At 50.8% G+C, this 25,315-nt stretch overlaps 1 long non-coding RNA gene across 1 annotated transcript in view; it reads right to left on the reverse strand.

Annotated features, from left to right (window-relative positions):
• The window catches only part of LOC122553149 (uncharacterized), a 40,656-nt gene extending 22,057 nt beyond the window's left edge, over positions 1 to 18,599 (reverse strand). Inside the window, exons 1-4 of the long non-coding RNA XR_015758268.1 lie at positions 18,561 to 18,599; positions 11,450 to 11,621; positions 11,107 to 11,202; positions 6,002 to 6,097 (exon numbers count right to left, since the gene is read on the reverse strand). This is a non-coding gene — a long non-coding RNA (uncharacterized LOC122553149). The remainder of the gene's footprint in view (positions 1 to 6,001; positions 6,098 to 11,106; positions 11,203 to 11,449; positions 11,622 to 18,560) is intronic.
• Positions 18,600 to 25,315: the final 6,716 nt, after the last annotated feature.

The raw sequence follows: 25,315 nt of genomic DNA on the forward strand, positions 1-25,315 counted from the left end.
GGGAGCAAAATTAATCGGCCAAATTCTGCATCCATGTCTCATGGACTCTCTCAGAACCAAGGCCTTAGATGGGGCAGACTTTGTAAGGTGCTTCCAGGAGGATGTCTTGAAACATGAAACCTCCCCGGTACCTGTATGGAAGGAGCTGCCAGAGGATATGGTGGAGGCTGGTACAATTGCAACATTTAAGAGGCATTTGGATGGGTATATGAATAGGAAGGGTTTGGAGGGATATGGGCCGGGTGCTGGCAGGTGGGACTAGATTGGGTTGGGATATCTGGTCGGCATGGACGGGTTGGACCGAAGGGTCTGTTTCCATGCTGTACATCTCTATGACTCTATGTAGATAGTCCAATTAGGGAAGGGGCTGTGCTCGACCTTGTACTGGGTACTGAGCCAGGTCAGGTGATCAAGGGGAGACCATTTTGGGTCAATAATCATAATTCTGTGAGTTTTAAAATAATTATAGATAAAGTTTGTGCGAAGATTTGTAGCTCGGGTGCTCGTTGTTGTGGTTCTGTTCGCCGAGCTGGAAGTTTTTGTTGCAAACGTTTCGTCCCCTGGCTAGGCAACATCCTCAGTGCTTGGGAGCCTCCTGCGAAGCGCTTCTGTGGTGTTTCCTCCGGTGTTTATAGTGGTCTGTCCCTGCCGCTTCCGGTTGTCAGTTTCAGCTGTCCGCTGTAGTGGTTGGTATATTGGGTCCATCAACTCCATCAACAAACACATCGACCTGGACCCAATATACCAACCACTACAGCGGACAGCTGAAACTGACAACCGGAAGCAGCAGGGACAGACCACTATAAACACCGGAGGAAACATCAAAGAAGCGCTTCGCAGGAGGCTCCCAAGCACTGATGATGTCGCCCTAGCCAGGGGACGAAACGTTTGCAACAAAAACTTCCAGCTCGGCGAACAGAACCACAACAATTATAGATAAAGATAAATCTAAATTGAAGGTAGTAAATTGGGGGGAGGTTTTCAGTACATATTCCAGGATCTGCAGTAATTTGCTTCTAATTGCAATACTGTTAGAGGCAGGAGCCAGAGAAATCAGATTTGGGGCAGTTATTTCAGGTAAACCCACATTGGACATGTGGGAGTGTTTTAAAGGCCAGATGTTCAGAGTTCAGGATCTGCGCGCTCCTATGAGGATGAAAGGAAAGGATGGCAAGATTCAGGAATCCTGGATAACATGGAACATTGAAAGTTTAGTTAAAAAAAGGAAACATATGTAAGATCTGGGAAACTGAAATCAGCAAAGGCTCTTGAGGAGCAGCAAGGAAGCAGGGAAATTAAGGAGGACTAAAAGCAGCCATGAAATGTCCTTGGCAAGTAGGATTAAGGAGAATCCCAAGGCATTTTAGACATATATTAGAAGAAAGAGAGTAGCCAGGGAAATGATGGGTCCAGTCAAGGACAAAGGAGGGACTTCATGCTTGGTGCTGGAGGAAGTGGGTGGTCTTTAATGAGTACCTCACATTGGGATTGACCCAGGAGAAGGACAGTGCTGATGGTAAGATCACGGAGGGGCATGTCGATGCCTTGGGGCATGTTGCTACTAAGAGGATGGCTTTAAAATAATTAAAGTGGAAAAGTCCCTAGGGCCTGATGGGATCTATCCTGGGATACTAAGGAGGCAAGGGATGAGATCGCTGGGGTTTTGATCGAGATCTTTGTATTGTGTTTAGCCATAGGTGAGGTCCCACAAGACTGGAGAATGGTCAATGTTATTCCTTTGTTTTAGAAATGCGATAATCCAAGAAATTAATAGGCCAGTAAACTTTACATCAGTGATTGGGAAGGTATTGGAGAAGATTATTAGGGACAAGATTTACTCACATTTGGAAAATAATGGGCTTATTAGGGACAGCTTTGTGTTGGGGAGAGCTTGGGACACAAACTTGATTTTGAGTTCTTTTTCAGCAAGTGAGGAAGATAATTGATGGGAGTAGGATGTTGCGAGAGTAGATGTTGTTTACATGGACTTTACTAAAGCATTTGACAAGGGCCCTCATGGTGGGCTGGTCCATGAGATTAACTCACATAGGATCCATGGTAAGTCAGTAAATCGGATACAAAATTGGCTTCATCATCAAAGACAGAAGGAAGCTGTGGAGGGTTTTTTTTTCAGAGAGGCATATGGGCAGCATGGTGGCACAGTGGTTAGCACTGCTGCCTCACAGCGCCAGAGTCGCCAGGTTCGATTCCAGCCTCAGGCGACTCTCTGTGTGGAGTTTGCACATACTCCCCGTGTCTGTGTGGGTTTCCTCCGGGTGCTCCGGTTTCCTCCCACAGTCCAAAGATGTGCAGGTCAGGTGAATTGGCCATGCTAAATTACCCGTAGTGTTAGAAACGTGTTGCTGGAGAAGCGCAGCAGGTCAGGCAGCATCTAGGGAACAGGAGAATCGACGTTTCGGGCATTAGCCCTTTCTCTCTACCCGTAGTGTTAGGTGAGGGGTAAATGTAGGGGAATGGGTCTGGGTGGGTTGCGTTTCGGAGGGTCGGTGTGGACTTGTTGGGCCGAAGGGCCTGTTTCCACTCTGTAAGTAATCTAATCTAATATTTAAGACAGAGATTGATAGGTTCTTGATTAGTAAGGGGATCAAGGGCTACAGGGAGAAGGCAGGAGGATGGGGTTGAGGAACATATCAGCCATGATCGAATAATACAGTAGACCAGATGGGCTGAATAGCCTAATTCAGCTTCTATATCGTACGGCCTCATGGTGTTTTGTGTGAGTGAGGGACAGTGAGAGAGAGAGTGACGGCATGAGAGAGTGAGACAGTGTATGAGAGAGAGTGAGACAGTGAGAGAGAGTTTGAGACAGTGAGACAGAGGGTGAGACAGTGAGAGAGACTGTGTGCATGATGGAGTGGGACAGTGAGACAGCGAGAGGGAGTGAGACAGTGAGAGAGAAGTGAGACAATGACAGAGTGAGACAGTGTTTGAGAGAGTGAGACAGCAAGAGGGAGTGAGACAGTGACAGAGTGAGATAGTGTATGAGAGAGAGTGAGACAGCGAGAGGTAGTGAGACAGTGAGAGAGAAGTGAGACAATGACAGAGTGAGACAGTGTATGAGAGAGAGTGAGACAGCAAGAGGGAGTGAGACAGTGAGAGAGAAGTGAGACAATGACAGAGTAAGACAGTGTATGAGAGAGAGTGAGACAGCGAGAGGGAGTGAGACAGTGAGAGAGAAGTGAGACAATGACAGAGTGAGACAGTGTATGAGAGAGAGTGAGACAGTGTATGAGAGAGAGTGAGACAGCGAGAGGGAGTGAGACAATGACAGAGTGAGACAGTGTATAAGAGAGAGTGAGACAGTGTATGAGAAGGAGTGAGACAGTGTGTGAGAGAGAGTGAGATAGTGTATGAGAGAGAGTGAGACAGCGAGAGGGAGTGAGACAATGACAGAGTGAGACAGTGTATGAGAGAGAGTGAGACAGTGTATGAGAGAGTGAGACAATGACAGAGTGAGACAGTGTATGAGAGAGAGTGAGACAATGACAGAGTGAGACAGTGTATGAGAGAGTGAGACAGTGTATGAGAGGGAGTGAGACAGTGTATGAGAGAGAGTGAGACAGTGTATGAGAGGGAGTGAGACAATGACAGAGTGAGACAGTGTATGAGAGGGAGCGAGACAATGACAGAGTGAGACAGTGTATGAGAGGGAGCGAGATAGTGTATGAGAGGGAGTGAGACAATGACAGAGTGAGACAGTGTATGAGAGGGAGCGAGATAGTGTATGAGAGGGAGTGAGACAATGACAGAGTGAGCTGAAAATGTGTTGCTGGAACAGCGCAGCAGGTCAGGCAGCATCCAAGGAGCAGGAGAATCGACATTTCGGGCATAAGCCCTTCTACATCGATTCTCCTGTTCCTTGGATGCTGCCTGACCTGCTGTGCTTTTCCAGCAACACATTTTCAGCTCTGATCTCCAGCATCTGCAGACCTCACTTTCTCCTCAATGACAGAGTGAGACAGTGTATGCTACACAAAGAGAAGAATTGATTGTAAGAATCTGAGCAGATGGATATGGAAGAAAGGAATTTATTTAACAGCGTGTTTCTAGGAGAAAACTCTGTGGTATATTTCTTTTATTGAGGCGATAGTGAGGCTCCTATGGCGGGAGGTGAGTGAGTGGAGATCTCACATCCTCAGTGTCTTCCATCAATGAGCCTGATGTGACTGGTTCCAGTGGGTCTCAGCTCTGTGCCCTCAAGCTGCTGGAGCTGCTGGTGCTGCTGGTATTGTGGAGAGTGCAAGGAGTGAACTGCTGCAGGAGTGTCATCAGCAGATTGATGAGGCTGGAGGCTTGCTCAATCAGATGCTCACAGCCACTCTGTATGAAGTGCTGTAACACGATGAGGTCAGTGTGGATTTGGCCAAAGCCGCTCTGGATGTCTCTCCGAACATCTTCGGGATCCGCTGTTGTGGGCCAGCGTCCTGGCTCCTCTCCTGACCCTGTCCCAGCACTGACCCCTGACCTTGATCTGACCGTTGACCCTTCCTGAATCCCTGACTGCTTCCCAATCCCGGACCCTCCCACTTCCTGTGCCAGGGTGCCTTGGGAATTCACATGGTGGGATCCACATTCGACCAGCTGCGCTGTCTGACTGTCCTCCGTCACTGGCCTCTTCCTCTTGCGTGAGGATGTCTCTGGGTGGAGGGAAATGTCACTTTTGGCTTCTCCTCCGTGACTCGCTGCAGGCTGCCCCACTCTTGCTCTGATCCAATCCTGCTCATTTCCCATGGCCTCAGTGACCTGCTGGGGGTGTCCTGCCATGGTTTTCGAAATGGGCATGTCATCTGCATGGACAGAAGAAGATGTGAGGATTGGATTGAAACTTATCAGAAAACAGCGTGTCAGCCGCCCATGGAACTTGCTGTGATGATCCAAGGCCTGCAGCAGTCAGGCTGGACCTGGGCACAGATTACTCGAGGCCTTCCCTATGGTTCCTGGGAATTTGTCGCTCTTGTCGGTCCCTGTGAGTGGTTACCTCCCACAGCCGGTAACGGTACTGGGACAGAGTCCCTGAAGGTTCAGACTGCACAGGGCATGTTAGTCTCATTGTCATTAGAAAGATAGTAGGAAAGAACTTGCATTTAAATACCATCTTTTATGGCCTTCAGAATGTTCCAGTGACGTGTGATTACTGTTAAGGGAAACACAGAAGCCAAATTGTGCACAGCAGGATCTCACAAACTGCGGGTGACAGTGGTACCTCGTGAACCAAGGATTAGGATTCAGGTTCTCAGTGATGTTTTCACAACAAACTCTGTCAGTGATAAGGGTAGCTCTCCACCCTCCACTGAAAACTTCACACCAAGTCTTTACTCATTCTAACCACACCACAGGCTGCACCTACTCATTGAGATCTCCAACATTGTCCACTTTTGGCCAAATCAACTTTCTCCTCAGGGAACAAGAGCCCAAATACTGAACAACACGAAGAAGAGATAGCCACAGAGAATGACCCAATTGGAAGCCTGGACAAAGTCACAGAAAATGTAGATCTGCCGCTCCAGCTGATGTGATTAGGAACTTTAAAAAGCATTCATTCACGGGCCACACATTAAATTTGTTGGTAAAAGGGACAGCAAGACAGAGAGGGTCAGATTAACAGTGGCCCTGACAGTGGGTTCCTGTTTACTCCTGGTCTGGACTGAGGAATCCAAGGCATCATTTCATGGTTTGTCGAAAATACAAACTGGAAAATGGGAACACTGCGGAGTGAGGGGGTTGCGATGTACTAACATAGCTCAGGATGATAGCGACAATCACGTGAAATAGTCAGACACAATTTAAGACTGAGCAGAGTGAAGAGGTCCCAATGAAATTACCCATTCTTTGAGGTTCCTGATTCCCTAGTGGTGGCAATTGACCCACAACCCCAACGTCTAACCCATTGATCTACTGTCCTGTTTAACAGTTAACAGGAATACTGCAGCACGACGGATAAATGGTTAAAGGCAGGCAGTGAGAGTGTGCGGGTACTTACAGTGGGATAGATGCTGACTGGACTTGTGGATGGAGGGGGCAGTGTAATCCTTGTGTTGTGCAGCAGCCAGTGTACATTGACAGGGTGTTTCACCATCTGAAACAGACAAAGCCAGCGTTAAACCAGCAGCTCCCACACTGCTCCAACATTCGCAAATAAACAGCCTCTTTCAGAATGTGATCCAGGAGAAAGGTCACTGGGCTCCGTCTGAGTGGGATCTTCCTCATCCTGGGAGGTGGGATAGGGAGCAGAGTGCTGATAGGCTGGCATCCTGCTGTCTCTGAGTGGGTAAACACTAGAAACAGTTACCCATTGAGCAGCACCAGATAACCAGGAAATAGTGTCAGACCCGATTGTGGGGAATGGGGAGGACTCCGGAAGGATATTCCCAGCTCCTGAGTGGTCTCCAGCTGGGTGGACGAGACCCCGCACTCTAACAGAGTGATGAATTCCTACTTAATAATTGGCTGCCCATATATCGTGAAACCCAAAACCAGAGTGCAGGAAGCAACGCTGCCAAAACTATTCCTGGAAAAGGATTTTCCCAACACTGAAAAGGAGTTGGCTGCCTCCTACCCTCAACATAGACTAGTTCGGCCCTCCATGTCTGTGCTGACCTTGATGTCATTCTAAACTAATCCCACGCCTCTCTACTTGCTGCCTGTTCATGTGTCTGTATAAATGCCTCCAAAATGTTCTTTTTGTATCTGCTTTTACCACCTCCCAGGCAGTGCAGCCCAGGCACATACCACCCTCTGTGTAAAATATTTTCCTCATACATTTCCTTTAAACGTTCTGCCTCTCACCTTAAACCCGTGCCCCCTAATATTTGACATTTCCACCCTGGGACATCGTTTTCTAACCTTCTATTGGGTCACCCCTCAGCCTCCCAACACTGTAGCAAAAAAACTCCAACCTCTCCTTCTAGCTAACACACTCCAATCCAGGCGATATCTTTCACACTCTCGGCAAAGCCGCCACATCCTTCCTGTAAGTAATAGAACACAGAACAATACAGCGCAGAACAGGCCTTCGGCCCTCGATGTTGCGCTGACCTGTGAACTATTCTCAGCTCCTCCCCTTACACTATCCCATCATCATCCATGTGCTTATCTAAGGATTGTTTAAATCTCCCTAATGCAGTTGAGTTAACTACATTGGCAGATAGGGCATTCCACGCCCTTACCACTCTCTGTGTAAAGAACCAGTCTCTGACATCAGTCTTAAATCTATCACCCCTCAATTTGTAGTTATGCCCCCTCGTACAAGCTGACGTCATCATCCTAGAACCCGAACTGCACACAATACTCCAAATGTGGTCCAGCTAAGGTCTTATATAGCTGCTGCATGGCTTGCCAACTCCATGCCCTGACCAATGAAGATGAGCTTACCATCTGCCTTCTTTATCACCTTTTCCACTTGTGTGGCCACTTTCAGGGAGCTATGGATGTGCACCCCAAGATCCCTCTGTATATCAATGCTCCAAAGGGTCCTGCCATTTACTGTATACTGTCCTCTTGCATTTAACCTCCCCAGATACACTTGCCTGGATTAAACTCCATCTGCCATTGCTCTGCCCAGCTTTCCGATTGATGTATATCCCACTGTATCCTCCCTCACTATCTACAACCGCATCAAATTTCATGTCATCTGCAAATCTGCTAACCAGAATACTTACATTTTCATCCAAATCACTTATATACATTACAAACAAAAAAGCTCATTCTTTTCCAAATGTGACTGAATCCTGTCCCTAAGAATCTGCTCCAATAATTTCCCTGTTACTGATGTAAAGCTCACCAGCCTATAATTCCCTGGATTATCCCTGTTACCCTTCTTAATCCAAGGAACAACATCGGCTATTCTCCAGTCCTCTGGGACCTCATTTGCGACTAAAGACGCTCAGCTCTAATCTCAGTGTGGCCTCTGAGAGACTTCCTTTTTTGAAATATATTTGTTCAAGGGAAATGATAGTTGCTCATCCTTATTACCCTGGAACCTAACTGGCTTATTAGGGCCATTTTAGAGGGCGCTTAAGAGGTGACCACATTGCTGTGAGTCTGGAGTCACATGTAGCTGGAAATGTGTTGCTGGAAAAGCGCAGCAGGTCAGGCAGCATCCAGGGAACAGGAGAATCGACGTTTCGGGCATAAGCCCTTCTTCAGGAATGTAGGCCAGCCTGGGTAAGAATGGCAGATTTCCATCCCTGAAGGACATGAGGAAACCAGCTGGGTTATAACTCAGTTCCCATAAATATGTCTCGCTTTCAGTAGCATAGTTATATATTGGGTTTTACTGCCTGATGCAGCAATCGCAGGATTTCAACCTCAGTCCACAGAACTTAGCAGCAGCCTCTGGATCACCGGTGACAATAACATCACAGGCCCTTTTGTGTGACGTTACTGATTGGCTGGGACTGAGATACGGTGAGGATGTTACCGATTGGCTGGGACTGAGATACGGTGAGGATGTTACCGATTGGCTGGGACTGAGATACGGTGAGGATGTTACCGATTGGATGGGACTGACATACGGTGAGGATGTTAACGATTGGCTGGGACTGAGATACGGTGAGGATGTTACCGATTGGCTGGGACGGAGATACGGTGAGGATGATAAACTGATTGGCTGGGACGGAGATACGGTGCGGATGTTACTGATTGGCTGGGACTGAGATACGGTGAGGAAGTTACTGATTGGCTGGGACTGAGATACGGTGAGGATGATAAACTGATTGGCTGGGACTGAGATACGGTGAGGATGTTACTGATTGGCTGGGACTGAGATACGGTGAGGATGTTACTGATTGGCTGGAACGGAGATACGGTGAGGATGTTACTGATTGGCTGGGACTGAGATACGGTGAGGATGTTACCGATTGGATGGGACTGAGATACGGTGAGGATGTCATTGATTGGCTGGGACTGAGATACGGTGAGGATGTTACCGATTGGTTGGGACTGAGATACGGTGAGGATGTTACTGATTGGCTGGGACTGAGATACGGTGAGGATGTTACCGATTGGTTGGGACTGAGATACGGTGAGGATGTTACTGATTGGCTGGGACTGAGATACGGTGAGGATGTTACTGATTGGCTGGAACGGAGATACGGTGAGGATGTTACTGATTGGCTGGGACTGAGATACGGTGAGGATGTTACCGATTGGATGGGACTGAGATACGGTGAGGATGTCATTGATTGGCTGGGACTGAGATACGGTGAGGATGTTACCGATTGGTTGGGAATGAGATACGGTGAGGATGTTACTGATTGGCTGGGACTGAGATACGGTGAGGATGTTACCGATTGGATGGGACTGAGATACGGTGAGGAGGTTACCGATTGGATGGGACTGAGATACGGTGAGGATGTTACCGATTGGCTGGGACTGAGATACGGTGAGGATGTTACCGATTGGCTGGGACTGGGATACGGTGAGGATGTTACCGATTGGCTGGGACTGGGATACGATGAGGATGTTACCGATTGGATGGGACTGAGATACGGTGAGGAGGTTACCGATTGGCTGGGACTGGGATACGGTGAGGATGGTACTGATTGGCTGGGACTGAGATACGGTGAGGATGTTACCGATTGGATGGGACTGAGATACGGTGAGGATGTTACCGATTGGATGGGACTGAGATACGGTGAGGATGTTACTGATTGGCTGGGACTGGGATACGGTGAGATGTTACCGATTGGCTGGGACTGGGATACGGTGAGGATGTGGCTGGGACTGGGATACGGTGAGGATATTACCGATTGGATGGGACTGAGATACGGTGAGGATGTTACCGATTGAATGGGACTGAGATACGGTGAGGATGTTACCGATGGATGGGACTGGGATACAGTGAGGATGTTACTGATTGGATGGGACTGAGATACGGTGAGGATGTTACCGATTGGATGGGACTGAGATACGGTGAGGATGTTACCGAATGGCTGGGACTGGGATACGGTGAGGATGTTACCGAATGGCTGGGACTGGGATACGGTGAGGATGTTACCGATTGGCTGGGACTGGGATACGGTGAGGATGTTACTGATTGGCTGGGACAGAGATACGGTGAGGATGTTACCGATTTGCTGGGACTGAGCTACGGTGAGGATGTTACCGATTGGATGGGACTGAGATACGGTGAGGATGTTACTGATTGGCTGGGACTGAGATATGGTGAGGATGTTACCGATTGGATGGGACTGGGATACGGTGAGGATGTTACCGATTGGATGGGACTGGGATACGGTGAGGATGTTACCGATTGGCTGGGACTGAGATACGGTGAGGATGTTACCGATTGGATGGGACTGAGATACGGTGAGGATGTTACCGATTGGATGGGACTGAGATACGGTGAGGATGTTACCGATTGGCTGGGACTGAGATACAGTGAGGATGTTACCGATTGGCTGGGACGGAGATACGGTGAGGATGTTACTGATTGGCTGGGACTGAGATACGGTGAGGATGATAAACTGATTGGCTGGGACTGAGATACGGTGAGTATGTTACTGATTGGCTGGGACTGAGATACGGTGAGGAAGTTACTGATTGGCTGGGACTGTGATACGGTGAGGATGTTACCGATTGGATGGGACTGAGATACGGTGAGTATGTTACTGATTGGCTGGGACTGAGATACGGTGAGGAAGTTACTGATTGGCTGGGACTGGGATACGGTGAGGATGTTACCGATTGGATGGGACTGAGATACGGTGAGGATGTTACTGATTGGCTGGGACGGAGATACGGTGAGGATGATTAACTGATTGGCTGGGACTGAGATACGGTGAGTATGTTACTGATTGGCTGGGACTGAGATACGGTGAGGAAGTTACTGATTGGCTGGGACTGGGATACGGTGAGGATGTTACCGATTGGATGGGACTGAGATACGGTGAGGATGTTACTGATTGGATGGGACTGAGATACGGTGAGGATGTTACCGATTGGCTGGGACTGAGATACGGTGAGGATGATACCGATTGGATGGGACTGAGATACGGTGAGAATGATACCGATTGGCTGGGACTGAGATACGGTGAGAATGATACCGATTGGCTGGGACTAAGATACGGTGAGGAAGTTACTTACACTGCAGAAATGTCTGACAGGCTGTTGGTTCCAATGGGCCGGACATGCACTGTGCTGGTAACTCTGACATAGGCCAGGATGCATCCATTTCATCATCTGTGGGTGGTGCAGAGAGAATAAACAGCCGTTACTCAGGGTGATACTAACTCCAGGATCACACACTGAACAATTGTGGACTTTAATCGTGAACGAGGCAGTCCGGAAAACTTGGAATTCTAATGGTGACACTCCAATCCTCACCAAAACAAACTATTAACTTGCTGCAAGTTTATCTGGGATGGGTCAGTGGGAATTTCCTGGGATGGGTCAGTGAGAATCACCTGAATGGGTCAGTGGGAATTACCTGGGATGGATCCATTCCCGGTGCTGTGTGAGGTGCTTTTCACCAGTTGGTTTTTCACCAGGTTGGAAAGTTCAGCGACTGTTCGGCTGAGATCTGTCAGTTTCACATCCACTGTCAGCTGTGTGTGAGGCAGCAGCTGCTGTGCTGCTGTGATCTTTGTGTTGTGATACTCCTAAACAGACAGACAGGCAGACAGTCAGGCAAATGGACTGACAGACAGTTAGTCTGTTAGACAGATTGACTGTCAGGCTGATCTTACTGCTCCTCGGATGCTGCCTGAACTGCTGTGCTCTTCCAGCACCACTAATCCAGAATCTGGTTTCCAGCATCTGCAGCCATTGTTTTTACCTGTCAGGCAGAGAGACTGATAGGCAAACAGGCAGAGAGAGTCAATCCCACACACCCAGCATCAATCCCTATTGACCCAGAGTTGTAGAAGACAGAACAGTGAACTGCAGAAACAGCCCCTTAGACTCACCACGTCTGTGCCAATCATGCTGCCAGACTAAACTACCACCTTGGACAAAAAACTTGCCTCTTACGTCTCCTTTAATCTTTGCCCTCTCACCTTAAACTTACATCCCCTAGTATTTGATAATTCCATCCTGGGAGAGAGACGCTCACTATCTACTCTATCTATTCCTCTCATGATTGTATAAGCTTCTATCAGGTCGTCTCTCAGCCTCCAATGCTCTAGTGAAAACAATCCAGGTTTGTCCAGTCTCCTGTTAGAGCTGGTACACTCCAATCCAGGCAACGTCCTGGGAAACCTCTTTTAGTCCCTCTCCAAAGCCTTCACTTCCTTTCTATTATTTGGTCACCAGAACCGTACACAATGCTCCACATGTGGCCTAAGTAAAGCTTTACACAGCTGCAACATGACCTACCAACCTTTATACCCCAGCCAATGAAGACGAGCATGCCATACGCATTCTTTACCATCTTATTCACTTGTGTTGCCACTTTCAGGGAGCTATGGACTTACACCCCAAGATCCCTCTGTATATCAATGCTCCTAAGGATCCGGCCATTTCCTGTATACATTCCTCTTGCATCTGACCTCCCAAAATGCAAAGAGGATTGATGAGGGCAGAGCGATGGACATGACTTCAGTAAGGTGTTCGACAAGGTTCCCCATGGGAGACTGGTTAGCAAGGTTATTTCTCATGGAATACAGGGAGAACTAGCCATTTGGATACAGAACTGGCTCAAAGGTAGAAGACAGAGGATGGTGGTGGAGGGTTGTTTTTCAGACTGGAGGCCTGTGACCAGTCTGAGTGCCACAAGGATCGGTGCTGGGTCCACTACTTTTCATCATTTATATAAATGATTTGGATGTGAACATAAGAGGTACAGTTAGTAAGTTTGGATGACATCAAAATTGGAGGTGTAGTGGACAGCGAAGAGGGTTACCTCAGAGCACAATGGGATCTTGATCAGATTGATCTTCATCTGATCCATCTTCATCCACCTCTTGCATTCCCAGCTTCCTTACCTCCAGCACCAACCCCGTCCCATTAATTTCTCAGCACTCTTACCCCACCCCCAACATTTCTGATGAAGGGCTTACGCTCGAAACATTGATTCTCCTGCTCCTCACTTTTCCAGCTCCACACCTTTTTAGATTCTACATGGACAACATCCACTGTCCCATCGTCATTAATCATCTTTGTCACTTCCTCAAGAAACACAATTAATTTTGTGAGACTAGACCTCCCCCACTCAAAGCCATGCTGACTATCCCTTATAAGCCCATTCTTCTGCAATGTGAGTACATCTTGTCCCTGATAATCTTCTCCAATAATCTCCCTACCACTGATGTCTATAATGTCTGTAAATTATAGGCCACACAGGTCTATAATTTCCTGGATTATCTTGTTTACTTTTCTAAAACAAAGGAACAATACAGGCTATTCTCCAGCCTCATGGGACCTCACCTCTGGCTAAGGAGGATACAAAGATATCTATCGAGACCCCACAGTAATTTCCTATTTTGCATCCAATAGTGTTCTTGGACAGATCCCATACGATTTAGGGACTTCTCTATTTTATAATGTTTTTTCAAGATACTCAATATTTCCTTCTTGTTAATATTAACATGCCTCAGAATATCAACATACCCCTCTTTAATCTTACCTTCATTCATGTCCTTCTCCTTGGTCGATATCGATGTGAAGTACTCATTAAGGACCTCACCCACTTCCTCTGGCTCCTTGAATGGACCTTTCCTTTCCCTAGTTACCCCTCGTTTCTAATGTACATATAAAATGCCCGTGGACTCCCCTTTACCCTGGAGTCAAGGATACTTCACAATCCTTTCCTTCCTCCTAATTCCACATTGAACTTCTTTCCTGCTATCTTTATATTCCTCAAGGCCTTGTCTGGTTTCTGTCGTGTAAACTTTACATATCCTCACTTTTCCTTTTCTTTTAAGCTTTTAATATCTTTTGTCATCCAGCGTTCCTGAATCCTTCCCATCCTTACCTTTCATTCTCACAGGAATCTGTCAGTCCTGAACCTCTGATGAACTGACTTCCACATGTTAATGTGGATTTGCCCTCAAATAGCTGCCTCTGATTTTCTCTGGTTCCTGCCTAACAGTATTGTAATTAGCCTGCCCCCAATTTAGCGCTGTCACCCAAGGACCCGGTTCCTCTTTATCCATAACTATCTTTCAACTTGTGATCACTGTTCCCAAAATACTCTCCAATGAAATTTCAATCACCTGGCCAGGCTCACTCTCCAGTACATGATCCTGTACAGCCCGTCCCTAATTAGATGATCTACATACTGTTTCAAGAAACTCTCTGGGTGCACCAAACAATGCTGTCCCATCTAAGCCCATGGTAGTAAGGGAGGCCAGAGACATACAAGATGACAGGATATAGGATATAGGATATAAGATGACAGGATATAGAGCAGGATATAGGATATAAGATGACAGGATATAGAGTAGATATAGGATATACGAGCAGGATATAGGATATAAGATGACAGGATATAGGAGCAGGACATTGGATATAGGATGACAGGATATAGGAGCAGGATATAGGATATAAGATGACTGGATATAGGAGCAGGATACAGGATATAGGATGACAGGATATAGGAGCAGGATATGGGATATGAGATGACAGGATATAGGAGCAGGATATAGGATATAGGATGACTGGATAAAGGAGCAGGATATGGGATATAAGATGACAGGATATAGGATGACTGGATATAGGATATAGGATGACTGGATATAGGAGCAGGATATAGGATATAAAATGATAGGATATAGGATATAAGATGACAGGATATAGGAGCAGAATTTGGCCAATTGGCCCATTGAGACTGTCCCATCATTCAATCCTGGCTGATTTATTTCTCAATGCCATTCTCATGTGTTCTCCCAGTAACCCTGGTCCCCTTAACAGTCAGGAACATACCTCTGATTTAAATATACTCAGTGACTTGGCGTCCACAGCTCTCTCTGGCAATGAGTTCCATAGTTTCCCCACCCTCTGTCTGAAGAAAGTCCTCCTCATCTCTGCGGCTGTGCCCTTGGGTCTTAGTCTCTCCTCCGCATGGAAATATCTTCTCCATGTCCACTCTACTGGACCTCTCAAGATTCTGCAAGTTTCAGTCAGATGCCCCTCATCATTCTGAATTCCATTGGGTACAGACCCAGCATCCTCAACTGCTCCTCATACAACCTTCCCTTCATCCCCGGGATCATTCCTGTGAACCTCCTCTGGACCCCCTCCAACACCTTCCTGAGATACGGGGCTCAACATTCTGCATGTCAACCTTAAAGGAATCCTGAATGAGAACACCTAAGTCCCTTTGTGCACAGATTTCCAAAGTCTTTCACCTTGATTCTTCCCACCAAAGTTTGCGTAGCCTCACACTTTCCAACTCTATATTCCATCTGCCACTTCTTTGCCCACACTCCCAGCCTGTTCAAGTCTTTCTGTAGCCTCCCAACATCTTCAACACTACCTGTCCATCCACGTATCTTTGGGTCATTTGCAAACTTAGTAACAATGTCCTCAGTTCCTTTGTCCAGGTCATTAACGTATAACGTGAAGAGTTGTGGTTCCAACACTGATCTCTGTGGAACTCCATTAGTCACTGGCTACCATCCTGAGAATGACCCCTTAATCCCTACTCTCACCTTCTGCCAGTCACATGCTTCCAGGATCTGCTTACATATCTGTTCATCTAGCTCCCACTGGCTATTGGGAGGCCTATGGTATAATCCCACAGACCTCAAGTCAATTCCACAGACTCTAAAACAATCCCTGGACCTCAAATTGATCCACAATGACTCCATGGCCCATGGCCCCCGCAGACCCAGAGTCAACCCCTGTAGACCCAGAGTCAGTCCCCACAGACTCAGAGTCAGTCCCCGCAGATGCGGAGTCAGTCCCACAGACCCAGAGTCAGCCCCTGCAGACCCAGTGTCAGTCCCCACAGACCCAGAGTCAGTCCCCGCAGACGCGGAGTCAGTCCCACAGACCCAGTGTCAGTCCCCGCAGACCCGGAGTCAGCCCCCGCAGACCCGGAGTCAGCCCCCGCAGACCCGGAGTCAGTCCCTGCAGACCCGGAGTCAGTCCCCGCAGACCCGGAGTCAGTCTCCGCAGACCCGGAGTCAGCCCCCGCAGACCCAGAGTCAGCCCCTGCAGATCCAGTGTCAGTCCCCGCAGACCCAGTGTCAGTTCCCTGCAGACCCAGAGTCTGCCCCCGCAGACCCAGAGTCAGCCCCCGCAGACCCAGAGTCAGCCCCCGTAGACCCAGAGCCAGTCCCCGTAGACCCAGAGTCAGTCCCCGCAGACCCAAAGTCAGTCCCCGCAGACCCAAAGTCAGTCCCACAGACCCAGAGTCAGTCACTGCAGACCCGGAGTCAGCCCCCGCAGACCCGGAGTCAGTCCCCGCAGACCCGGAGTCAGTCTCCGCAGACCCGGAGTCAGCCCCCGCAGACCCAGAGTCAGCCCCTGCAGATCCAGTGTCAGTCCCCGCAGACCCAGTATCAGTTCCCTGCAGACCCAGAGTCAGCCCCCGCAGACCCAGAGTCAGCCCCCGTAGACCTAGAGTCAGTCCCCGCAGACGCGGAGTCAGTCCCACAGACCCAGAGTCAGCCTCAGCAGACCCAGAGTCAGCCCCCGCAGACCCGGAGTCAGTCCCCGCAGATCCGGAGTCAGTCCTTGCAGAGTCTGTGTGGGCTGACTCTGGGTCTGTGTGGGCTGACTCTGGGTCTGTGGGAACTGACTCCGGGTCTGTGGGGACTGACTCCAGGTCTGTGGGGACTGACTCCAGGTCTGTGGGGACTGACTCCGGGTCTGTGGGGACTGACTCCGGGTCTGTGGGGACTGACTCCGGGTCTGCGGAAACTGCTGAGTTGTTATTTTCTCAGCTGTAAGGTGATGTTGCGGACAGTGAGGGGTCAGGGTGGGGTCTGGGTGGGGTCTGGGTGGGTTCAGGGAGGGGTCAGGGAGGGGTCAGGGTGGGGTTAGGGAGGGGTTTGGGTGTTAGGGTGGGATTAGGTAGGGGTTAGGGTGCAGTTAGGGTGGGGTTAGGGTGGGATTGGGGGTGTTAGGGTGGGGTTTGGGGCTTAGGGTGGGGTTACGGTGGTTACGGTGGGGTAAGGGGGAGGTTAGTGGGTGGTTAGGGTGGGGTTAAGGAGGGTTTGGAGAGGGGTTGGGGTAAGGGTGAGGTTAGGGAGGGGTTAGGGTGAGGTTGGGGGGTTAGGGTTGGGTTAGCGTGAGGTTAGGGTGGGGTTATGGTGAGGTTAGGGTGGGTTTGGGGGGCTTAGGGTGAGGTTGGGGGGGTTAGGATGGGATTAGTGTGGGGTTAGGGTGGAGTTAGGGTGGGGTTAGCGTAGGGTTAGCTTGGGGTGAGGGTGTGATTAGCGTGGGGTTAGGGTGGGTTTGGGGGCTCAGCGTGGGGTTAGGGTGGGGTTAGGGTGGGGTTAGAGGGCTAGTGTGGGGTTGGGGGTTAGGGTGGGGTTAGTCTAGGGTTAGAGGGTTAGGGTGGGGTTAGGGAGGTTAGGGTGGGGTTAGAGTGAGGTTAGGGTGGGGTTAGGGGGTTAGGGTGGGGTTAGGGTGGTTAGGGTGAGGTTAGGGTGAGGTTACGGTGAGGTTAGGGTGGGGTTAGGGGGGTTAGGGTGAGGTTAGGGTGGGGTTAGGGGTGGTTAGGGTGGGGTTAGGGGGTTAGGGTGGGGTTAGGTTGAGGTTAAATTGGGGTTAGGGGGTTAGGGTGGGGTTAGGGGATTAGGGTGAGGTTACGGTGAGGTTAGGGTGAGGTTAGGGTGAGGTTAGGGGGTTAGGGTGGGGTTAGGGTGGTTAGGGTGAGGTTAGGGTGAGGTTACGGTGAGGTTAGGGTGGGGTTAGGGGGGTTAGGGTGAGGTTAGGGTGGGGTTAGGGGGGGTTAGGGTGGGGTTAGGGAGGTTAGGGTGGGATTAGGGGGTTAGGGTGGGGTTAGGTTGAGGTTAAGATGGGGTTAGGGGGTTAGGGTGGGGTTAGGGGGTTAGGGTGAGGTTAGGGTGAGGTTACGGTGAGGTTACGGTGAGGTTAGGGTGGGGTTAGGGTGAGGTTAGTGGGAGTTAGGGTGAGGTTAGGGTGGGGTTAGTGGGAGTTAGGGTGGGGTTAGGGTGAGGGTAGGGTGGGGTTAGGGTGAGGTTAGGGTGGGGTTAGGGTGAGGTTAGGGTGGGGTTAGGGTGAGGTTAGGGTGAGGTTAGGGTGAGGTTAGGGTGAGGGTAGGGTGGGGTTAGGGTGAGGTTAGGGTGGGGTTAGGGTGAGGTTAGGGTGGGGTTAGGGTGGGGTTAGGGTGGGGTTAGGGTGGGGTTAGGGTGAGGTTAGGGTGAGGTTAAGGTGGGGTTAGGGTGAGGTTAGGGTGAGGTTAGGGTGGGGTTAGGGTGGGGTTAGGGTGAGATTAGGGTGGGGTTAGGGTGGGGTTAGGGTGGGGTTAGGGTGGGGTTAGGGTGAGGTTAAGGTGGGGTTAGGGTGGGGTTAGGGTGGGGTTAGGGTGAGGTTAAGGTGGGGTTAGGGTGAGGTTAGGGTGGGGTTAGGGTGGGGTTAGGGTGGGGTTAGGGTGGGGTTAGGGTGGGGTTAGGGTGTGCTGTGACCTGGATGAGTTGGAAGCTGTCGCTGATCCTGGAGATTGTTTCGAGTTGCTGTTTCTCCCGGTTCAGATCAGAGCATCTGTGTTCCATTTGGCTCATGAACCTGTTGGCCTGGCTGATGCCATTCCTCTGTTCTGTGCTGACCACATCCATCACCTCTCTCTGCGCCTGCTCAACATTTTCAATCAGCTCCGTAAAATTCTGCAATATGTCAGACTTCAACCTGCCGTGGAATTCCTGGTGAACAGAGGGTTACAATTCACTGCGTACGTCTGCGAGTGAGATCACCAAAAGCACAACATCTCACATCTCCTTGTTCCCCTCAGGGCCACCCAGCACTGCCCAGAGATGACTGAGACTGGCAGGGTGCACGTTCCTGGGCACACTCTGAACCAGAGTGACTGTTGGATGGGAAAGACAGAGGAGGCCTGGATTAAATACCTATCACCTTCGAGAGCCAGGGCTGCTGCAAAGGAGGTTGGATCAGGACCAATAGCTGGTCTTACTCATTATCATTTTTAATTGTGTCTTTATCTAATGAACATCTGTTCTGTTGTTGAAGAAAATCTGCAGGCTCAAGGGGCCATGAGTCAGTGACTGATCATCACCGTACTGAGCTAAACAGTTAAAAATCGCACAACTCCTGGTTAGAGTCCAACAGGTTTAATTGGAAGCACTAGCTTTCGGAGCGACGCTCCTTCATCAGGTGGTTGTGGAGAATAATATTGTAAGACACAGAGTAAAAATGGTTCTGTAAATCCGTTTTTTAGATGAGAATCGGTCTGAGCATTGTGGCACAGACAGTCTCACACAGGGAAGCTCACACCTTCAATACATTATCTGGGCCGACATGACACCAATTGTTAAAGTTCACTTGAGAATGTAACTTTTTAAAAATGTTTTGTGATTTACACATGAAAGCACTGAAACCAACATGGTCATTCTAAAAGATGAGAGACTTAACAAACAATCCAGGTCTTTTTCAATATATAATGTCAGTTACATCACACTGTAAACTTTTGCATAAATTCTGTGTCTTACAATCTTATTCTCCACAACCACCTGATGAACAAGTGACGCTCCAAAGGTTAGTGCTTCCAATTAAACCTGTTGGAAAAATGTGAGCTAACCAAAATATCATTGTCAGCTAGCCACCCAGGGTCGCATTTATCCAGTTGTATTATTAGCTGGGATCACAATAGTAACTTAGAGGGAGAGCAAGAGAGAGAGGAGAGAGAAAGTGAGACAGAGAGAGTGTGTGAGAGAGAGAGAGACAAACAGAGAGAGAGAGACAGAGAGGGAGGAGCCTATGAAACAGGAAGACAGACAGACAGAGACAGAGAGAGACACACACACACAGAGAGGAAGGTGAGGGCAAACAGGGAGAGAGATTTCAGAGAAGCAATTCCAAGCATCACCGTCCAGCCGGGCCAGACTGTGCTCAGTCGCTGCCGCGCGGAGAAAGGGGATCAGACTCTCCTGGTCCAGTCCCATCTCCTCATCGTTTGGCTGATGATGGTTACTCCCCTCCTGTTCACTGGAGTTTCAAAGAATAAGAGGGAAATCTCATGGAAACCTATAAACTTCAAACAGGACTGACCAGGGTAAACACAGGAAGGATGTTCCCGATGGCCGGGACTCGAGATTCAAGGAACCTGGGTAGGCTGTTCCAGACTGAGATGGGGTGAAATGCTCCCCACTATTGCAGAGAGTGGGGAGTCTGTGGAGTTCTCTGCCACAGGAAGCAGTTGAGGCTAAAACGTTGAATGTTTTCAAGAAGGAGTTTGAGATAGTTCTTAGGGCTGAAGGGATCGCAGGGTGTGGGGGGAAAGAAGGAACAGGGGACTGAGTTGGATGATCAGCCAGGATCATATTGAATGGCAGAGCAGTCCAAAGGGCCGAATGGCCTCCTCCTGCTCCTGTTCTCTTTCTTTCTATGTTTCACTGACCATCCTGAATTACCCCTTTTTGAGTGGGATATCAGTTACACGGTCTGTTGGAGACAGGCAGAGACTTTCGCTCTGAATGCAGCTGAATCTCTCAATGCCTTAAACTCACACACATTGAGTCAAGGACTTGCTGTGCTGTTAGGGGTGCACAGTGACCAGGCCTGGCTGGTGCTGCTGGGGGTGCACAGTGACCAGGCCTGGCTGGTGCTGCTGAGAGTGGACAGTGACCAGGCCTGAGTGCTGGGGGTGGACAGTGACCAGGTCTGGCTGGTGCTGCTGGGGGTGCACAGTGACCAGGCCTGGCTGGTGCTGCTGGGGGTGGACAGTGACCAGGTCTGGCTGGTGCTGCTGGGAGTGGACAGTGACCAGGCCTGAGTGCTGGGGGTGGACAGTGACCAGGTCTGGCTGGTGCTGCTGGGGGTGGACAGTGACCAGGTCTGGCTGGTGCTGCTGGGAGTGGACAGTGACCAGGCCTGAGTGCTGGGGGTGGACAGTGACCAGGTCTGGCTGGTGCTGCTGGGGGTGCACAGTGACCAGGCCTGGCTGGTGCTGCTGAGAGTGGACAGTGACCAGGCCTGAGCGCTGGGGGTGGACAGTGACCAGGTCTGGCTGGTGCTGCTGGGGGTGGACAGTGACCAGGCCTGAGTGCTGGGGGTGGACAGTGACCAGGTCTGGCTGGTGCTGCTGGGGGTGGACAGTGACCAGGCCTGGCTGGTACTGCTGGGAGTGGACAGTGACCAGGCCTGAGTGCTGGGGGTGGACAGTGACCAGGTCTGGCTGGTGCTGCTGGGGGTGGACAGTGACCAGGTCTGGCTGGTGCTGCTGGGGGTGGACAGTGACCAGGCCTGGCTGGTGCTGCTGGGAGTAGACAGTGACCAGGTCTGGCTGGTGCTGCTGGGGGTGGACAGTGACCAGGCCTGGCTGGTGCTGCTGGGGGTGGACAGTGACCAGGCCTGGCTGGTGCTGCTGGGAGTGGACAGTGACCAGGCCTGAGTGCTGGGGGTGGACAGTGACCAGGTCTGGCTGGTGCTGCTGGGGGTGGACAGTGACCAGGTCTGGCTGGTGCTGCTGGGAGTGGACAGTGACCAGGCCTGAGTGCTGGGGGTGGACAGTGACCAGGCCTGGCTGGTGCTGCTGGGAGTGGACAGTGACCAGGCCTGAGTGCTGGGGGTGGACAGTGACCAGGTCTGGCTGGTGTTGGTGGGGTGGACAGTGACCAGGCCTGGCTGGTGCTGCTGAGGGTGGACAGTGACCAGGTCTGGCTGCTGGGGGTGGACAGTGACCAGGACTGGCTGGTGTTGCTGGGGGTGGACAGTGACCAGGCCTGGCTGGTGCTGCTGGGTGTTGACAGTGACCAGGCCTGGCTGCTGGGGGTGGACAGTGACCAGGACTGGCTGGTGTTGCTGGGTGTGGACAGTGACCAGGCCTGGCTGGTGCTGCTGGGGGTGGACAGTGACAAGGCCTGGCTGCTGGGAGTGGACAGTGACCAGGCCCATTCCTCCTCCAGTGATATCCAGTGTTGCAATGTATTTCTTCGAGGAGAAAGTGAGGTCTGCAGATGCTGGAGATCAGAGCTGAAAATGTGTTGCTGGAAAAGCGCAGCAGGTCAGGCAGCATCGAAGGAACAGGAGAATCGACGTTTCAGGCATTAGCCCTTCTTCAGGAATGAGGAAAGTGTGTCCAGCAGGCTAAGATAAAAGGTAGGGAGGAGGGACTTGGGGGAGGGGCGTCGGAAATGCGATAGGTGGAAGGAGGTCAAGGTGAGGGTGATAGGTCAGACTGGGGTGGGGGCGGAGAGGTCAGGAAGAAGATTGCAGGTTAGGAAGGCGGTGCAGAGTTCGAGGGATTTGACTGAGACAAGGTGGGGGGAGGGGAAATGAGGAAACTGGTGAAATCTGAGTTCATCCCTTGTGGTTGGAGGGTTCCTAGGCGGAAGATGAGGCGCTCTTCCTCCAACCGTCGTGTTGCTATGGTCTGGCGATGGAGGAGTCCAAGGACCTGCATGTCCTTGGTGGAGTGGGAGGGGGAGTTAAAGTGTTGAGCCACGGGGCGGTTGGGTTGGTTGGTCCGGGTGTCCCAGAGGTGTTCTCTGAAACGTTCCGCAAGTAGGCGGCCTGTCTCCCCAATATAGAGGAGGCCACATCGGGTGCAGCGGATGCAGTAAATGAAGTGTGTGGAGGTGCAGGTGAATTTGTGACGGATATGGAAGGATCCCTTGGGGCTTTGGAGGGAAGTAAGGGGGGAGGTGTGGGCGCAAGTTTTGCATTTCTTGCGGTTGCAGGGGAAGGTGCCGGGAGTGGAGGTTGGGTTGGTGGGGGGTGTGGACCTGACGAGCGAGTCACGGAGGGAGTGGTCTTTTCAGAACGCTGCTAGGGGAGGGGAGGGAAATATATCCCTGGTGGTGGGGTCCGTTTGGAGGTGGCGGAAATGACGGCGGATGATACGTTGGACATGGAGGTTGGTGGGGTGGTAGGTGAGGACCAGTGGGGTTCTGTCCTGGTGGCGATACATCGTATCATCGTATCAAAAGACCACTCCCTCTGTGACTCCCTCATCAGGTCCACACCCCCCACCAACCCAACCTCCACTCCCGGCACCTTCCCCTGCAACCACAAGAAATGCAAAACTTGCGCCCACACCTCCCCCCTTACTTCCCTCCAAAGCCCCAAGGGATCCTTCCATATCCGTCACAAATTCACCTGCACCTCCACACACATCATTTATTGCATCCGCTGCACCCGATGTGGCCTCCTCTATATTGGGGAGACAGGCCGCCTACTTGCGGAACGTTTCAGAGAACACCTCTGGGACACCCGGACCAACCAACCCAACCACCCCGTAGACCAACACTTTAACTCCCCCTCCCACTCCACCAAGGACATGCAGGTCCTTGGACTCCTCCATCGCCAGACCATAGCAACACGACGGTTGGAGGAAGAGCGCCTCATCTTCCACCTAGGAACCCTCCAACCACAAGGGATGAACTTGGATTTCACCAGTTTCCTCATTTCCCCTCCCCCCACCTTGTCTCAGTCAAATCCCTCGAACTCAGCACCGCCTTCCTAACCTGCAATCTTCTTCCTGACCTCTCCACCCCCACCCCACTCCAGCCTATCACCCTCACCTTGACCTCCTTCCACCTATCGCATTTCCAACACCCCTCCCCCAAGTCCCTCCTCCCTACCTTTTATCTTAGCCTGCTGGACACACTTTCCTCATTCCTGAAGAAGGGCTTATGCCCGAAACGTCGATTCTCCTGCTCCTTGGATGCTGCCTGACCTGCTGCGCTTTTCCAGCAACACATTTTCAGTTGCAATGTATTTCATTGAGCAGACCCTGAGATTGACAGAGCAGCTCTCTATGAATATCCACCACTGGCTGCCTCCTGGGGCCAGGGTTCCAGTGAGTGTAGGAACAAGAGCAGACCAGTGATTCCGAGTCCTTGAATCCTGGAGTGGCTGCGGGCCCACGTAGGTGTGACCTGGAGTATCAGGGTCTGATGGAGTCAGCTCAGGGTCAGTGTTGAGTGGAAGATTGGGGTAGGGTGAGGGAGTGGGGCAGCTGACTGCCTCTCCCTTACCTCTCGCTGTTGCGCAGCTGGACAGGGGTGAGTAACAGGACCCAGCACTTTCTCTGAAAGATCACAATATGTCCCAAGATCTGCTGCAGAGCCCTGAGACTGTGCAGGAGAAAGGGCTGGCAGCTCACAGGGTAATCAGTTCCGTTAGAGATACAGCTGCTTACTCAGGACTGTCGCAACATGAAGATTACCTACATCAAACAGTTCCACACTGTGCCTCAGTTTTCCCATCTCTCCCAGCGTGACCTGCCGGTCTCTCTCTATTTCCACTTGCCGCTCCTCAATGTGGTTCTGTCCAAAATAAAACGTGGTTTTGGGATTGTAACAAGATGAGAGAAAACAGCAATTCATCACTCCCTCGAACTCACCTTCTTCCCCATTACCCTCTGACAACTCTCTCCAACATCTCTCACTCTCTGAACTCATTCTATCCTCTCTTACCCTGTCTGCCCTCCCTCACTCTCTGTACTCTCTATCCTCCCTCCCTCTTTGATCCCTCCCTACCCTCCTCCCTCTCTGTGCCCTCCATCCCTCCCTTCCCCTCCTACCCTCCTTCCCTCTCTGTCCCCATCCCTCTCTGTGCCCTCCCTCCCTCTGTTCCCTTCCTCCGTCTCCCTCCCTCTCTGTGCCCTCCATTCCTTCCTTCCCCTCCTTCCCTCCCTCCTCTCTGTGCCCTCGCTCCCTCCATGTCCGTGTACTCTCTGTCCCGGTGGGGAATGCTCTCTGACCATCTCTGACCCTCTCTGATCCTCTCTGATCCTCTCTGAACCTTTCTGACCCTATCTGAACCTCTCTGAGCCTCTGTGACCTTCTCAGAGCCTCTCTGAGCCTCTCTGACCCTGCCTGAGCCTCTCTGACCATCTCTGACCCTCTCTGACCCTGTGTGACCCTGTCTGAGTCTCTCTGACCCTATCTGACCCTCTCTGACCCTGTCAGACCCTCTCTGAGTCTCTCTGAACCTGTCTGACCCTGTCTGAGTCTCTCTGACCCTGTCTGAGTCTCTCTGACCCTCTCTGAGCCTCTCTGAGCCTCTCTGAGCCTGTCTGAGTCTCTCTGAGCCTGTCTGAGTCTCTCTGACCCTCTCTGAGCCTCTCTGAGCCTCTCTGAGCCTGTCTGAGTCTCTCTGAGCCTGCCTGAGCCTCTCTGACCCTGTCTGACCCTGTCTGAGTCTCTCTGACCCTCTCTGAGTCTCTCTGACCCTCTCTGACCCTCTCTGAGCCTCTCTGAGC

The sequence above is a fragment of the Chiloscyllium plagiosum genome, unplaced genomic scaffold (genome assembly GCF_037043375.1).
Source record: "Chiloscyllium plagiosum isolate Xiang-an unplaced genomic scaffold, Cpla_swu_hap1 HiC_scaffold_10, whole genome shotgun sequence".
NCBI classification, from domain to species: Eukaryota; Metazoa; Chordata; class Chondrichthyes; order Orectolobiformes; family Hemiscylliidae; genus Chiloscyllium; species Chiloscyllium plagiosum.